Below are 18,197 nucleotides of genomic sequence, written 5' to 3'. Positions count from 1 at the left end.
GAGAGAGAGAGAGAGAGAGAGAGAGAGAGAGAGAGAGAGAGAGAGAGAGATGGGAAATGGTTGAAAATTCGGAGAAAAGTAAGTTTAATAAGGTACAACTGTCACTCTTCTGTCTCTTACTGCTTCGACGCCTTCCAGCTTTCTCCCATCTCCTCCTCCTCCTCCTCCTCCTCCTCCTCCTCCTCCTCCTCCTCCTCCTCCTCCTCCTCCTCTCGGTACCTCTTTACAATCTCCCTCAAGCAGTGCCTCAATTTACTGCTTCTTATCAACACGAGTATGTCAGCAGCTCAAGACATCTCTCTCTCTCTCTCTCTCTCTCTCTCTCTCTCTCTCTCTCTCTCTCTCTCTCTCTCTCTCTCTCTCTCCATCAGTCGATTGCTCGGGTACTCTTGTTTTCGACGAGTTTTCCCCTGAGTGTTATTTGTGCATTTACTCGATGGATGTACGAGGTGTGTCATTAAAGTTCCAGGACTGGTGCCACACAAGTTTTATTTCACATCCAGGCTACAAACTATAGGTTATCTCCTTCGAAGTAATCCCCCTGGCACCGCATGCACTTGTCCATCCTTCTCTGCCAGGCTTGCATGCACTGCTGGAAGGATTCTTGCGGGATGCTCCTCAGCTCCGTCGTCACGGCCTTTTTGATGTCGTCCGCATCATCAAAACGGGTCCCCTTCATGACCTCCTTGAGCTTGGGGAAGAGGAAGAAGTCGCACGGAGCGAGGTCAGGTGAGTAGGGCGGTTGCTCCAGCACGGCGATGTTCTTCTTGGCCAAGAACTCTCTGATGCTCAGGGCATTGTGAGCAGGCGCATTGTCGTGGTGAAGCAGCCACGAGTTGCCCTGCCACAACTCCCGCCTCTTCTCGCGCACTGCACGAAGCAGACGCCGCAGTACTTCTTTGTACACATGTTGGTTGACTGTCTGGCCCTGTGGCAAGAACTCGCAGTGGACGATGCCCCTCACATCGAAGAAAGCGATCAACATGACCTTGAAGCTGGACCTGGACTGCCTTGCTTTCTTCGGCCGTGGCGACGCCGGACTCTTCCATTGAAGGCTCTGGCGTTTGGTCTCCGGGTCGTACTCAAATACCCAGGACTCATCGCCGGTGATGACTCTCCTGAGCAAGTCTGGTTCAGTTTCCAGACGCTCGAGGATGTCCTGACACACCTGCATGCGTCGTCCCTTCTGGTCATCGTTCAGGAGTCTCGGCACCATCTTCGCACAGACTTTCCGCATGCCCAGATCTTCAGTGATAATCTTCCACACGCTGTTGTGGTTCATGCCAAGCTCATCTGCGATCTTTCGAACAGTCAACCGACGATCGTCACGCACCATCTGCTTGACACGCTCAACATTGGCCTCATTCCTGCTCGTTGAGGGTCTTCCACTCCTGGGGTCATCTTCCACGTCCTCCCGGCCCTCTTTGAACCTCTTGCACCACTCAAAAACACGTGAGCGTGACATTGTCTCATCCCCGTACACTTTTTGCAGCATACCCAGTGCTTCTGACGGCGTTTTCCCCAACTGCACCAAAAACTTCAAGTTTGTTCGCTGTTCAGCGCTCATTGTTAAACGACCTGCAACAGAGGACATGATTTTAAAAGCACGTAAGAAAAAGATTAGTGACTGTAGAGGGTTGGGAGCGCAGTTGTATACTCCAGAAGGATTACTTTGAAGGGGAAATATGGTGGTTTGTGGCTTGGGTTTGAAATTCATCTTTTAGGACACCAGTCCTGGAACTTTAATGACACACCTCGTACCTCTCTCTCTCTCTCTCTCTCTCTCTCTCTCTCTCTCTCTCTCTCTCTCTCTCTCTCTCTCTCTCTCTCTCTCTCTCTCTCTCTCTGCCTCGAGTCAAGAAAGGAGAAAAGCAGTGAGTCTCCATTTCTATCTCCCTCTCTCTCAACGTCTTCTCTCCTTTTTCTCCTCCTCCTTCTCCTCCTCTTTCTTTATGTCCATGTCCTCCTCTCACCCTTCCTCTTTTCCTCCCTTCTTTTGCCCATCTTCTCATATTTTTATCATATTTTTACTGTGTTTTTATTCAGTTCCTTCCTTCCCTCTGCCTTCCTTCTTTTCCTCTCTTCTCTCTTTCTTATTCTGATTTCGTATTTTCACTATCTTTATTTTTTTTCTCTTCCTTTCCTCTCACCTTTTTTTCCCTCCCTTTTCTTTACACTTATTCGTTCGTTTATTTTTTTCATTGTTTTTATCCTTCGTACCATTCCTCTCTCTCTCTCTCTCTCTCTCTCTCTCTCTCTCTCTCTCTCTCTCTCTCTCTCTCTCTCTCTCTCTCTCTCTCTCTCTCTGTCTCCCCCTTTGTCTGGTGAGGTCTGGTTTCTTCTCCGACTCTTTGTTTACGTTCAGTGAGAGTGGAAGGTTGTCCTGAAAACCAGAGATTGTTGCACTTTATATTATTTGTGCGTTGTGCCTTTGTGCTGCCTGTGTGTGTGTGTGTGTATGTGTGTGTGTCGGTGGGTGGGTGTCCTCCAACTATTTCTCCTTTTTTTCGTGTGTTCTCTCCGTTTTCTTTGTTTTTTTCGTCTTTTTTCATTCATATCCTTTATCTCTTTTCTATTTATATCCTACTTAGAAAATGGAGTGTTTTGTTGTTTTGTCTTTATTTTTATTTCAGACCAGTTTGCAGAGAGAGAGAGAGAGAGAGAGAGAGAGAGAGAGAGAGAGAGAGAGAGAGAGAGAGAGAGAGAGAGAGTTATTGAATGGGTGACTTAAATCGTTTACTTTCACAATGCTGGGAATTGCTTTGCCCGGAATGGCGCAGAGCCGAATAGCGCTTTGGCCAGGTGTATGCAGGTAGCGGTAATTGCGTGCGCACCTGTATTTTGAGAAGCAATTACTTTACCTGCGTCCCGTTGATGCTTGATTGGATGTCGAGTGTCAGGTAGGTACTCGAAGGTACTTGCCAGGTATTCAAATTTACCTGTTCGTTTGACTGAGGGAATCTGTTGGATTGCCTCTTATTTTTTTTTCTTTTTAATGCTACCACTGCTGCTACTACTACTGCTACTACTACTGCTGGGGTGGTCGGGATGGGCTGAGATGCCGGGTGTCGCTTGCTGTGTTAATGCAGGGCTCCGTAGACGCTCCTGCAGTTCTCCGGAGATGCATTTTTAATCATGTTACTGTGTTATGTAACTATTCACATTAAGAGCAATGTATGGAGCCTTAATGAACATCTACAAGAAAGAAAAGTTATGAAAAGTATAGATTTTTGCAATTTTCACCCAGTATAATGATTGCATATGGCTGTAGAACAAGAAAAGATGCATTAGAGATGTCAGTGATTAAAGGAAGACGTGACAAATATCAAGGAAAGGGTTAAAATTCCTCTCGTGATCCAATAACCACCACCACCACCACCATCATGCATAATCTCTCGCCACACCAGTTTTTGATCAGAATTTAGGCGACCACGCGCCCCTAGAAGTGCAGTAAATACCAGGAGCAAGGGAAATTATGAGGCGCCGCTACCGGGAGTCATCACCGGCAAAGTTGTGTTTCTGAGAGACCTGGGAGGGAATGCTGGAAGGGGAAGGGATACGAGGTGATGGATGGAAGGGAAGGGAATTGAGGATATGGTGAATTAAAAGAATGGATTGGTTAGATTTTATGAGGAAAGATTGTAAGGAAGAAAACGGAGAAGGAATGGAAAGGGTAAGGTTGAAGGAGGGGGAAGAGATGGGTAGGAGAGAAAGGGTTAGGTGCTCAGTGGATGGAGGATAAAAGGGAGAGAAGAAAACAGAGGAAGGACTAAAGAAAGGAAGAAGAGGAAGGAAGAGGAGGAGGAAGGACGAAAAGATCAAATGAAAAAAAAAAGATAAATGATTAGGTAGAATAGTGGAAGGAGGAGGAAAAAAAAGGATATTTAAAACAGAACGATAAATGGAGGAGATAGAGAAGGAAGGTAGTGATGAATGAAGGAAGGCAAGGTTATAGTAGTGGGTGGAGGAAAAGGGAAAAGGGGGAGGAAGGGAAGAAGAGAAGGAAAGCATCGTAACTCGTCCCTCACGTCGTTGTTTTCTCCTGAGCATTGTGGAGGAAACATGTCTAATACTCGGATTTGTCTTGATTTGTAACCCTTTTTTCCTTTATCTGTTTTGACTTATTTTTATTTATTTATTTATTTATTTATTTTGTGTATTTCTTCTTTTCCTTCCTCTCATTTCGTGTTTATATTTTTGTTTAACTTTCAGAAAATAAAATACGAATTGGAAGTGTTATCAGTATTCCATCTTATTGTCATACGCCTCAAGTTCTTTTAATCACCCATTCTATTGTTTCTTTCACTTATTCAGGATTTGCCTTACCTCCACGATGCACTGGTCTAAGTGGATGGAATGTTATGAAACTTTCTCAAAACCCAGTGACAAACACACCTGAGGGCCACGAGGGAAGCTGCTTAATTAAATACCTGAGTTACAATTAGTCGCCTCACCTTCTGGCCGCGTCGTGTGAGGCGGATTCACTCTGCAGGCACTCATAATATTACTCTCGTGAAATGAATTGTTTTTGTTCTCGTTGCTTAATTAATTATGTATTCTTTGTCATCGTCCTCTTCGTCCATTGTGTTCCTCCTCCTCCTCTCTCTTCGTCCTCATTTTCGTCTTTATTTCTTATATTTGTCTCGTACATGTCCCTCCTAATTTTTTATTGCTCATACCTCAGTAAATTAAATGTTCCGGGACCACGGCAGCCAAACCAATTGATGTGAGACTGTTTTTTTGCATCATATCACCTTCCTGCCACCGTGTGTGTGTGTGTGTGTGTGTGTGTGTGTGTGTGTGTGTGTTTTGAGTCGTCCCGCTAATAAGATAAGTATCCTCGTCGTGCCTGTCATGTTTTCTTTAACTTGGCGGGAGGAGGACCATCTGCCGCGCCGCGTTGCCTACGTGACGGTAAATTAGATCCCTCCAGCCTCCTTCAGTGCCTCCTTCAGGTAAATGCCGCGTTTACCAGGTGCTGGGCCGCCGCCTCGCTCAGGGCGTGCCGCGCATACCAATGTGACGACCCCCCGCCAGCGCCCCTTCAGGAAGCCACGACCTGTTATGACGAGGCTGGAAATTTTGATATTTATGTTAAAATTTAGTGAGAGAAGTTTTTTTTATGAGTGTATTTGTCTTGAAGCAGCAGGAAGGGCTGTGTGTTAGTTTGTGGATCACTTAATTGTATTCTGCAGGTTTTCTTGTACAATTTTTTCCTTTTTTTCGTGTTCTTAGTTGGGCTTAAGGAACGCTGTCACTTCAAAAAAGTCCAGATTTTCATCTTGTAATGCCCGCCACCATAGTCACTATTACCACATCACCTGTTATCTCTTCATCTCTTCACCACACACACACACACACACACACACACACACACACACACACACACACACACACACACACACACACACACGCGGAGAAAGCTACAAACAACGACGTAGTAAATTATTTATGAACCGTCTAAGTAAATCTGCTTGAGCTTAACTTGACTTAAATTACCTCGTGTCCAATTTCTCTGAGGCATGACTGTCCACCATTACTCGAGGCTCAATGGGCGTTAATGGCAGCTTGGATCACCCTACTACTTGAGGCTGACGCATTGAGGGGGGATGCTGCTAGAGTGGGACTTGACTGACTGACGGGCTGGAGTGGTGGGATCTGGAGTGGGTCTTGAAGTAGAGGTAGTGTCTTGTATTAGGAAGCTGTGGGAAGGTGTATATTGCTAATGGTTTGTGGTATTAAGGTGCGGAGGAAAGTGAGTGGTTCTGTCATTATGTATACAAGTGATGGAGGTTTAATTGTACGAGTGGGAGTGATGGTAAAAATTATTCTAGCGTTTTGTGTTATGAATTTGTGGAAGGTGTAGTTTGTGAATGATTTTTTGGTATTAACTAATGAAGGGAAGCTAGTGGTTTTATCATTACATACACAAGAGAAGGAGGTTTAATTGCAGATCAAGAGAGATGTTAAATATCATTCTGGGTAATGTATTGTGAAGATATATTCCGTTAGTGGTTATTGCATCTATACAAGTGAAAGAAACTTAAATGTGGGGAGTGATGCTGGAAATCATGATGAGGACGAAGAGGAAGAGAGGAATGATAGAAATCGTGATAATGAAGGAGAGGAAGAGAAAGATATTATATAGAAATTATGATAATGAAGACGAAGAGAAGGAAGCTAGAGATCATGATAATGAGGGCGAGGAGAGACAGGGCGACGAAGTGAAGCACAGAAGAGAGGCAGCAGAGTGGATGGGGGGCAGGTCACGGCGTATAATCTGACCATCAGCTCCTGGCGCCCTTCAACCAATCAACTTTTACACAGTCCCCGATGACCAGTTAGAATCCAGATTAGACGAGGGGGGTAGGTGGGGGGAAGGGTCATCCAATTGGTGTTTAGGGATGGTCTTTTCTTCACTGCCCCCCTCCCCCTTCTCTTCTTCCTCTTCCTCTTCCTTCCGTCCCAGCACCCTTCGTTTGTATGAATATTTATCTAATCTTGCTGGGGGCGCCTTTTGGTCAGACTACTTTGCCTTAGGGTTGTGTGTGATCTTAATGCTTCGTGCTCGTATTTCACACACTATCTCCTCCTCCTCCTCCTGCTCCTCTTTCTCCTCCTTCCTCCCTTTCTCAGTTTATCTTCACGTTCCTCTTGTTTCTGTTTTGTTATGATTATCCTCCGTTATGCCTCTGTTTGTTTTTGTAGCAACTTTTGTACCAAGGAATGTGGTTATTAACGATATATGTTAAGAGTGTTCGTTTTCTTTCTCTCCCTCTCTCCATTTTCTTACGTAATTTTCTTGATTCGGTTTTTCTCTTTCCTTTTTTTTTTTTACAACGAATCGATATAACCTCCTTTCCTGTCCCGTCTGTTATTTACCTTCACTCCACGCCTTCCTCTCAGTCTCTCTCTCTCTCTCTCTTTCTCCCCCCATCCCAGCTGCCTCTCCCTCCCTCGCCTCTCCCTCCCACTTCTCTCCCTCCCTCTCACCCACTCTTCCCTCTCACACATCTGTCACACCACCGGCCATGTGTTCATCTCCCCTCCCTCTTCCTTTCCAGTCTTCCTCTCCTCTTCTTCCTCCGTTTTCCTTGCTTATTCCTTGTCTTTCTATTTTTTTTTCCTTTTCCTTTGCTGTTCCCCCTTCTCTTTGTTTCCGTATTTATCCATGTGTTCTTTACGATTCATTTTCCTTTCTTTCTCTTTCCCTTTCAATCCTTTCTCGATTCACTGTCTCCTTTTCCTCCATTTTCTTTCTTCCTCTCATTTTTATTCCTGTTTTCCTCATATTCCTCTTCCTCTTCTCTCTCCCCCTATATATATCCTTTCTTTATTCAAGCACACCATTTTTTCCTCCCATTCCTCACGTCTTCCCCTTCATTTCATATCCGTACTCATCCCTTCGCTATTCCCTCCTTTCCCATCTCTGTATCCCCTCACTTCCTAGCACTTTTTAACCCCATACAGAGCTCCTATACTCTCCCAGCTCCCCGCCCCTTGAGATCACCAGCAGTCTCACCCTTAGGTACCTCCTGAAGTAGCAGCCGCCGCCCACACCTTCATGGGACACAGCACACCTTACATCCTCCTCCTCCTTGCTATTACTATATTGCTGTTGACATTTCTACTATTACTAATACTACTACCGCTGCTAATAATAATAATAATAATAATAGTAATGATATTAAACTTTACGCAGACAATTCCTCTCTCAAATGTAAACAGCCACGTACAGTAACAGACATAATTGGCCCTCCACACATATATAACACGTGTAATTAACCTTTACTTCCATTGTGGCTCACCTGTGTACTCTAAATCACCAGGATAACACATCATTACTACTACTACTACTACTACTACTACTACTACTACTACTTGGATTGCACATTGCTGCGAAATTCACCCACATCCACTAAGAGCTATGATCCACTTAACCACATCCAACCAGCATTCACCCATCATTCCACCCACATTCACCAAACTATCCACTTACCTACCCATCCAACACACACACACACACACACACACAGGCAGGGAAGAGGAAGGAGAGGGTCGGAGTGAGGTGAGGAGAGGACAGCGAGGAATACATGAGGGGGAGGAGAGGTCGCAGTGTTAACCATGATGGGATGGGTGAATGGATGGGAGTCGGTGGTCTTTCCTACATGGTCTTGAAAAAAATGTATGCAAAATTATATAAAGGTGACTTGTATATGGAACGAGCGTGGTGTCAAAGGGAATATGTAAAGGAAGGGAGAGGAAATGTTTCTCAAGGGTTAAAGAAGAAAAGTTTGTGGATTTCTTTCCCTTCTTTGGGGAGAAAAGTGGATTCTGTGCTTTTTTTCTTTTTCCTTTTAGCTCACAACTTATTCTCTTTGGTGTATTTGTTGAAATGTTGAAGTGGAGGATTGAGTGGGATTTCTGTATAGAGTGATTTTGAGAGAAGTGAAGTAGAAAAGTAAAAAGTGTGTGTGTGTGTGTGTGTGTGTGTGTGTTAATAGTAGAGACGGAGAAGAGGAAGAAAAGAAGAACTAGACGAGGAGAGGACAGAGAAAGAGAGGAGCATACATACATACATACATACATACATACATACATACAGACATACAGACAGACAGACAGACAGGACAGAGAACAAAATTCTCCCAAACAAACAGATGAATCACATTAAGAGCACAATGGCAGAGTCACAGCGAGGCCACAAACTAGACAAGAAAAATCGGGGGAAAAGTTACCGCGCCAACAATAACATTTTCCTTCACGGGCGAACCTGGTTTCCTTTTGCTTCCTTCCCTTCGTACTAATTTTCACAAGTTAGCGACCACACCACGCCTCCTCCTCCTCCTCCTCCTCCTCCTCCTCCTCCTCCTCCTCCTCCTCCTCCTCCTCCTCCTCCTCCTCTTCTTCTTCTCATGGCCCCCCAAAAAGCTTGCTAACTCACAAGCTTAATAGAATCTTCAACTTTTAAAACTTAACTTCGATTATCTCTCCCTGATCCTGTTGAGGCGTGGGAGGAGAAGGAGGAGGTGGTGGTGGTGGTGGTGGTGGTGGTGGTGGTGGAAAAGGAAAGAAGAAAAAATAATATGATAAAGGAAAGTAAATAGAAAACAGGGAAATTAGTAAAGGTAAAAAGAAAAAGTGTCACATTATTTGTATGATAAATAAAACTAAAAGAAATTGATGTGAAAAAAGTTAGTATATTTTTTATAAGTGATACGAAAAAAAAACAAAAACAAAAATTCATAGTTTCCGTGACTGAAAAGGAAAAAAGTAACACGTAGTATTTCCATCCAATAATTGCCTTCAAGCTTCAATAATTACGTAACAGTCGAGGTAATTACATACATCATTCATTAAATATGTAAATAAGAGCAAGTTTAGTAATCCAATGAATCGTTTGATCAAAGAATTAAATGTCCAATGAATATCACACAGTTGCATGATAGTGAACTGCCGTGAACCGCCTCGGATTGCACGCGAAAAACGGACAACATATGACGATAATAATTACATGCAAATTTACAAAGCGGCGCCATTATACGCGTCATTCCACAGAAAAGCCGAATGAACCCGCGGCGAGGCTGACCTTTGTGTGTGTGTGTGTGTGTGTGTGTGTGTGTGTGTGTGTAGTACAGTGCCCGGAAGTGTTACTGTTGGTGCTGCTGTTGTTACCACTACGGCCAGGGATTGAAAGCACTATAACACTGCTACTATTATTACTACTACCACTACTTATGCTACTACTACTACTACTACTACTACTACTACTACTACTACTACTACTACAACTGCTAAGAGTTTAATGTGCAAGACAGTAATGGCGTGGCCTCAGCAGCTCCTGACGAGGCGGTCATCGGAGCCTCCCACGGGAAATCTTGAGCAGGCCGCTTCCTCTCAGCTCTGCCGTGAATCAGCCGTTCCCTGAAGCGCACTAATCCACGCAGGGAGGGAGGGAGGAAGGATTGGTGGAGGAAAGGTGTAGAGGAAGGTTGTAGTGGTGGAAAGGTGTGGGAGGAAGAGTTAGTGGAGGAACGGTGGAGAAAGGATTAGTGGAGGTAAGTGTTGGAAGGCATGGAGGTGTAAGGGAAGAGAGGAGGAGATTATTGGAGAAAAGATAGTGGAGAAGTTTTTGTAGCAGGTGTGGGAGTTTCTTAGAGGAAAGGTAAAGAAAAGATATTTGGAAGGTGTGGGAGATTCTTGGAGGAAAAGTGGAGGAGGAAAAGATTCCTAGAGAGAAACTGTGGTTGTTGGAGAAAAGTGAGAGATGGAGGTATAGAAATCGAAGGAGAAGGATGATGATGAAGAGGAGGAGGAAAAGGAAGAATAAAAAGGAGGAAAGCAAACGAAAGGTGTGTCTGCTAATACCTTAATTAACCTGCAGTTGTCCCTAAATCATCCCTTAATGAGCAACACACCTTATTAAACCTGCCTAGTGCCCAGGAATGTAGCCATACAAGGGGCCACACTTTTAATTACTTAAAATCCGTACTGGAAAGTATTTAATTATCGGGAAATGTGGAAAGTGGCGAGAATACTTTTAATTACCGGAGAACAAGGTGAAACTGTTTGCTTACTTACAAACACTTGACAGGTTTTCAGTTAGGGAATAACGTGGGAAGATTCTCCTTACTTACATAGAGAAAAATATATACAAACACTTATTGAAATAGAAAATACATATGAAACACAAATAAGAAGATTTTTTTTCAAGTGGAGTCTTTTGTTCACTTAGAAAGGAGAAGTTTGAAGTTATAACAGTGATCTCATAAGCTAATACAAGTGATATTTATTTTTTCACCCACTTAGGAGGAAATTAAGTTATTAAATAATTTACTCAATTTACAAATAAGTGTAGAATATTCTTCAAACCTCAGACGTGAAGTTACAAGTTACCATTTACTTAGAAATTCAGATAAGTTAAAGTTCTATTTACTTATGTACTTACTTAGTAGATTAATTAGATGGGTAGTTAATGGATTCGTTCGTTCGTTAGTCAGTGAGTGAGTCAATCAGTCATTCATTCAGTCAGTCAGCCAATCAATCTGTGAGTCAGCCAGTCAGTCAGTCAATCAGTCAGTCAATCAGCTAGCCAGTCAACCACTCAGTCAGTCAGTCAGTCAATCAGCCAGCCAGTCAGCCAACCAGTCAGTCAATCAGCCAGCCAGTCAGCCACTCAGTCAGTCAGTCAGTCAATCAGCCAGTCAGTCAGCCAACCAGTCAATCAGTCAATCAGCCAGCCAGTCAGCCAACCAGTCAGTCAATCAGCCAGCCAGTCAGCCAACCAGTCAGTCAATCAGCCAGCCAGTCAGCCAACCAGTCAGTCAATCAGCCAGCCAGTCAGCCAACCAGTCAGTCAACCAGTCAGTCAGCCAACCAGTCAGTCAATCAGCCAGCCAGTCAGCCAACCAGTCAGTCAATCAGCCAGCCAGTCAGCCAACCAGTCAGTCAATCAGCCAGCCAGTCAGCCAACCAGTCAGTCAATCAGCCAGCCAGTCAGCCAACCAGTCAGTCAATCAGCCAGCCAGTCAGCCAGCCAACCAGTCAGTCAATCAGCCAGCCAGTCAGCCAACCAGTCAGTCAATCAGTCAGTCAGTCAGCCAACCAGTCAGTCAATCAGCCAGCCAGTCAGCCAACCAGTCAGTCAATCAGTCAGCCAGTCAGCCAACCAGTCAGTCAATCAGCCAGCCAGTCAGCCAACCAGTCAGTCAATCAGCCAGCCAGTCAGCCAACCAGTCAGTCAATCAGCCAGCCAGTCAGCCAACCAGTCAGTCAGTCAGTCAGTCAGTCAGCCAGTCACTTCTTACCCACACCATGAAGCAGCGAGAGAACCTTTACTTACGTCCATTAAGAGCGCCGCGCCCCGCCCTCGCCAGTGATCCCTAAGACACTGATCCTCCGAGCGGCCTGATCCTCCCGCCGCGTCGCCCTCCCGATTAATCCCCGCCGGTGACATGTAAGCTAATCTCCTCTCGACCTGAAGCAATCGCAAAGTTTTCAAAGAGTCATATTGATTTGATCCCTTGAGCTGCCGTGAAGGATTGAGAGAGAGAGAGAGAGAGAGAGAGAGAGAGAGAGAGAGCCACCACACGCCCCCACACCCACAATACCTCACGCTAGAAGGAGGGACGCTGACAAACTAATCTAAATACCAATAATAATATTGGAAACCCAAACCCTTTCCCTTCCTACCTGAGCACCTGTCCTCTCTCTCTCTCTCTCTCTCTCTCTCTCTCTCTCTCTCTCTCTCTCTCTCTCTCTCTCTCTCTCTCTCTCTCTCTCTCTCTCTCTCGTTACGTCATACTTCCTTACCTTCCCTCGTGCAGGTACTACAGTAGGGATAGTAAGGGGAGAGAGAGAGGGGAGAGAGGGAGAGCAAGGGGGAGAAAGGGATGCCACTACTTGTTACGAGGAGGGGTAGTAGAAGGGACTGGAAGGGGAGGGTAAGAGGGGAGATTGAAAAAGGTGTAGGGGGTGAGGGGACAGGGGGAACGGGGAAGAGGGGAGAGGAAAGAGGGGTTGCTAGGGTCATGAGGGGACGGATAGCGGCTTCCTGGTCTTGTTTAGGAGAGAGAGAGAGAGAGAGAGAGAGAGAGAGAGAGAGAGAGAGAGAGAGAGAGAGAGAGAGAGAGAGAGCAACCATCACGACCACATCAAGCAGTACTAGTGAACAAGACCAAAAACAACCACAGAGAGAGAGAGAGAGAGAGAGAGAGAGAGAGAGAGAGAGAGAGAGAGAGAGAGAGAGAGAGAGAGAGGGGGTATACATTGATCTGACATGATGATATTGCTCTGTTTTTGCTGTCTGAACATAGCCACTTCCTCTCTCTCTCTCTCTCTCTCTCTCTCTCTCTCTCTCTCTCTCTCTCTCTCTCTCTCTCTCTCTCTCTCTCTCTCTCTCATTGTCTCACCCAATCATTGCATATTACTCAGGTGTGTTCCCCTAATGAATGCCTTTCTTACCTGTCTGCCTGCTAATTATCCCCGCTGACTGCTCAATGCTACACCTGTCTGTCTAAACCTTCAGTTGCTATTCATCTTTCCTCCTGTCCAGGTAAACACAGCCATTAGCGAAAGGTTACCTGTGTTAGTGCTTTTTTTTTTAACCTTTTTGAAAATCTTTTGTACCTTTGTCATTTTTCTTTCTCTCTCTCGCTCTCTTGTCTTCGTAAGTATGTGTGTTATCCTGCCGGAGATGTCTATTGTTGCAGAGAGAGAGAGAGAGAGAGAGAGAGAGGTGGGGGGTGGGGAGAGAGGAGTAGGAAGTAACCAGTGCTCTCCCTGACAAGGTATATCCGGCAATCCTAGCCCCCTTTTTCAATCTTCCCTCCTTCCTCCTCTTCCCCCTTTCCCCTCTTCATCCCCTTCCCCTTCCTCCTTCCTCTATTACATACCTACGTGCGGGTTCTCTACTTATGAATGAGTTATCCCCCGCTCCTCTCTCTCTCTCTCTCTCTCTCTCTCTCTCTCTCTCTCTCTCTCTCTCTCTCTCTCTCTCTCTCTCTCTCTCTCTAGGGGTCGTAACGCCAAGACGATCTGTAACTTCTAAGTGACGACGTGCTGCAGTTAATACCAAACGGGTCTCTTTAAGAGGCGTGGGCGTGTTTGAGGGGAAAGATGGCGCTAAGTGGAGGAGTGTAGTTAGGAAGGGAGTGGCTGAAGTGATGAAGGTTAGAAGTTGGTTAGAAAAGAATGCTGTGATTATTTTTTTTAGTTGTAGCTGTAAAAATCTGTGAAGAAAATGGTGTGTGTGTGTGTGTGTGTGTGTGTGTGTGTGTGTGTGTGTGTGTGTAGGAAATGAAGCCATCACAGTGTATTGTCGTCCTGTCTGCGTAAGAGAGGGTGGAAGAAAGAAGGGAAAATCAGGGAGGCACGGGAGGGAGGAAGGAAGGGAGAGAGGGAGGGAAGGAGAGAGGAAGTGTAACTGGCAGTGAAAGAGAGGGAGAGACGAGGACTGGAGGGAGAAATGGAGAGGAGGAAAGATTGTTGGGTGGCAAGGAGAGAGAGAGAGAGAGAGAGAGAGAGAGAGAGAGAGAGAGAGAGAGAGAGAGAGAGAGAGAGAGAGAGGGGTCAGTAGTGTCCAGTGTAATCCTATTCCGGCAAGTATTTCCACTCCCTCTCTCTTTTCCTCTCCCCTCTCCCTCTTTCGTCATGGCGCAAGATTTGACGCAACATTAATCCTGCATCATAAACTCCCTCTCTCTCTCTCTCTCTCTCTCTCTCTCTCTCTCTCTCTCTCTCTCTCTCTCTCTCTCTCTCTCTCTCTCTCTCTCTCTCTCTCTCTCTCCTCCTCCTCCTCTTACGTGAGCCACAGAAAGCTAAAAGGTCTATTAATACTTTTTCTTCCTTTGTATTCCTTCCCAAATGGTCTACTGATGTTTGTTTTTCCTTTGTATTCTTCCTAAAATCTCCGCAAGTGTTTAGTCTTCCATTGTATTCCTTCACAGCTGCTCTTCTGATTCTTGTTCTTCCTTTGTATTCATTCGTGTTTCCTTCCTCCTGCATATGAAAGAGACACCGTACTGATAGCCACACAGGGCGGGGCGTCAGGTGAGTTAACACTAATCACCAGGTAATCCACAAATCAAGTCACCTGCCACGCCTCCTGCGCCTCTTATCGCTCAGGTGGCGGCGGCGCAGGTGGTGGCGCAGGTGAGGGCGGCGCGGCAAAGGCTGTCATCGGGTTTTTTTTCAATATATTTATCACCTGCTGAGCTTAATTGGAGATGTGAAGGCGAGCGGTACTGTGTGTGTGTGTGTGTGTGTGTATGTGTGTGTGTGTGTCTGTGTGTGTTCGTGATTTATAGTATAGGAGGAGGAGGAGGAGGAGAAGGAACTGGAGGATGATAGAGAAGCAAAGGGAAATATTATCGTTTGGTTGTATATAAAATAGTATCAGAAAGCCAAGGGAAATAGAAGAAATTGAAAAGAAATGGTTGGAAGATGAATAGATGAAAAAGAAATTAGAAAAGAGAGAAGAGTATGAGGAGTAAGAATAGGAGAAAAAACATGATAAAAAAGAGAGAAGAAAATGAAAGCGAAGAAGAAGAGGTGGCGTAAATGTAGAAGACAGAAGATGAGGAGGAGGAGGAGGAGGAGGAGGAGGAGGAGGAGGAGGAGGAGGAGGAGGAGGAAGATAGAAAACAACAAAGAAGCGTCTGTAGACTACAAGACAATTTCTGAAGTCATCATCCACGCCAATTATGATGTTGGAAGTTGTAATTAGGGAAGAGTGGATGACAGGACGCCAGTGTGTGTGTGTATGTGTGTGTGTGTGTGTGTGTGTGTGTGTGTGTGTGTGTGTGTGTGTGTGTGTGTGTGTCGGGTTTCAGCCTTAGCGTGGAATGACCATAAAAGTTCGCCACCAACTCACAAAAAGCGTAAAATAAAACAACTTTTAGACACGAGCAAAGAACCACAAGTTGTTTTTTTGTCCCTCCCTCCCTTCCTCTCTCTTTCTCTCTCTTTTATATCCTCGTATTTCTTGTACAAACTCGACGTCTTGTAAACGCTTGACTGGTGGCACAATAGCTCTTGTAGTGCGCCTGTCTGTCTGTCTGTATGCCTGTTTGTTTGTCTTACGTGTCCATGAGTTCGTTTGAATGTGCGTCTTTGAGTAGACCGTATTGTTTGCTTGTCTGTATGTTTGTTTTCTTAATGTTTAAATGGATAAGTAACTAATTTTCTACTATTTTATAAACTTCATCTGTCTGTCTATCTTACTTTTACTTATTAAACTTATGAATGCATTTTCATTTCCTAAAGTTAAACTATATCACTAATCAATCACTAATCAGTCACTGTCCTGCGCCTCCTCCTCTGTATAGGAAGCCGTGTGAATCTTGAAATAAGCCAGCATGTTTTTTCAGTTCCCCTCCTGTACCCAGCGTCTGTTACCTGTCTGTTTCACTTACTGGTGTTGCATGAAGTAAATAAATCTTATACTATTTGTTTCACCGTTTATTTGAATGTACTTTGTTGACTTTTTCGTGTGTGTGTGTGTGTGTGTGTGTGTGTGTGTGTGTGTGTGTGTGTGTGGCGGGCTCAGTAAATCAGGGAGTATTGATCAGTGCCTGGGGCGTGAGGGCCTCGGAGTGCCCTCAGCAGAACGCATTGGCGGCAGTGATATATGTAACGTGCTCTTCAATTATTTTAGGCCCTAACCCCTCTATTTGTCCTGGCCGGGCCGCTTTTCTCTCTCTCTCTCTCTCTCTCTCTCTCTCTCTCTCTCTCTCTCTCTCTCTCTCTCTCTCTGTCTCTCGATGTGCAACTTATTTTCTCACAAATTCGTCTTTTTTCTGTCTTTTCTTATTTTGTAAGTATTCCCTACCTCTTACTTCGTGTTCCGTTTTCTGTGACTATCCTTCATTTGTGTTACACCATCATAACCTTTTCCTTTATTTTTCTCCCATTCCTTCCTTGCATGTCCTTGATATTCTCTCTTCCTTCTTCTCCTCTTCCTTCTCCTCCTCCTCTTCCTCCTCCTCCTCTTCATTTCATTCCCTCTCGTATATTTCCTTTTTTTTTTTTTTTCATATCTATCTTCGTCCTTCACCTGTCTCACCTCCTCCCTTGCCTGGTTTCCTCTTTCCATTCCTCACCCTCTTCCTCCTCCTCTTCCTCCTCATCCTTTCTCGTTTTTCCTTGGTTCATTTTTCTTTCTTCCAATCAGCTCTTCCAACTTCATCATTCCCTTTGCCTTTCCTTTCATCAATTATTCCTTCTCTCTCTCTCTCTCTCTCTCTCTCTCTCTCTCTCTCTCTCTCTCTCTCTCTCTCTCTCTCTCTCTCTCTGGTTTTCATATTGCAAAGACTAAATTTATTCTTCAGCTTTAAGTCTGTACTATAATTCTGGACAAGATTATATTATTGGTATCTTTCCTACGTCTCTCCTCCTCCTCCTCCTCCTCCTCCTCCTCCTCCTCCTCCTCCACAGTTGTTGCTGCGCCAAAATTCAATCAATTCACTCATTTATTTCACACCTTAACCTCCTCCTTCTGCTCCTTCTGCAGGTTGGGGTCGCCGTACAAGGGGCATGTCAGCAGCGGCGGCGTCGGAGGCGGCAGTGCCATCCCCACTCCGGCACTGGGAGGGCGCAGACCTCCCCCGGATCACCATGGCCGGATCTTAAGGAGTGCCACGCCTGCGTCTTCGTCAGGAGCTTCTACAGGTAGGTCATGGAGTGCTTAGCCTTATTTTGGGGGTTTTCAGGCTTTTTTCTTGTTTTGTTTTATGGTGGGTGGTTAGGGAAGTCCCCCCCGTGTCGCTTCCCCGCCAGGCGCCTCGCAGGGGAAGTCCAGGGGCAGCTGCATCCCGTGGGAGGGTCTGCCACGCCTGAAGGCCCGCCAGGAAATCTTTATCCTTGTTTTAATGCTCAAAAAACACGGAGGCTGCTTTTTTTCCGGTGGCGGGGCGCGGCGGGGAGCTGAGCGTCGTGGCGTGGCATGGCGTGGCGTGGCGTGGGGAGGCGTGGACAGGATCACTTTCATTACTACTAATTTTCACGTTTCTTCTACTCTACTTATTCCTCCATTTTACCTTCCTTTCTGTCCCCCTCTTAACAAACCGACCAATCAGGACCACGGTAGTCGCGCCCCCACCCTGTGCGAACCCTCCATCTGTGTCAACTCCGCAGTGGCGACGACAAGACGACCTTTCGCGGCGGTAATGAGAGAGGAAGTGAAAAGTGCGCGGGGCTCATTAAAGCAGACATGTGGGGGGAAGGGGGCCGTGGTATTGAAAAGGGCGCGCCGTACCCTTATCTCCTTATCCCCTCGCCTCCTCCCCCCTTCCGCCCCCACACACCCCTCTCGTCCATCCTCGTCAACTTGAGGAAATGTTGACGGGTAAAAGCACCTAGAGGGTCGATGATGCTTCTCTGGTTATTAGCATTCATATTTTTTTCCTCTACAGTTTCTCTTCCCAGCTTGTCTGTTTTTCCTTTAACATGCGGATTCTCTTCTCAATTTGTCTATTTATCGCTGAAAAAGGGAGTTTCTGGAGGTATTAGCATCCAAGTTATTTTCTTTTAGTTTCTTTCTTTCTTTCTTTTTTGTACTCTCTCCTCAATCTGTCTGTCTGTCTCGAGCCTTTTTCTTACCTATTCGTCTGTCTCTGAGAAGCAAAAGGGCGTTTGTTTTTCGAGGTGAAGGAAAGAGAAACAGCTAACCAGAGTTTTGGGAGAGAGGGAGGCTGTCT

At 45.4% G+C, this 18,197-nt stretch overlaps 1 long non-coding RNA gene across 1 annotated transcript in view; it reads left to right on the top strand.

Moving 5' to 3' along the window:
* Window positions 1-17,950, top strand: part of LOC135090967 (uncharacterized) — a 77,372-nt gene extending 59,422 nt beyond the window's left edge. Inside the window, exon 2 of the long non-coding RNA XR_010262221.1 lies at window positions 17,012-17,950. This is a non-coding gene — a long non-coding RNA (uncharacterized LOC135090967). The remainder of the gene's footprint in view (window positions 1-17,011) is intronic.
* Window positions 17,951-18,197: the final 247 nt, after the last annotated feature.

The sequence above is a fragment of the Scylla paramamosain genome, chromosome 36, assembly GCF_035594125.1.
Source record: "Scylla paramamosain isolate STU-SP2022 chromosome 36, ASM3559412v1, whole genome shotgun sequence".
Lineage (NCBI taxonomy): Eukaryota > Metazoa > Arthropoda > Malacostraca > Decapoda > Portunidae > Scylla > Scylla paramamosain.
The sequence above is the reverse complement of the archived record's forward strand: the minus strand, read 5'-3'. Positions and strand labels throughout refer to the sequence as shown.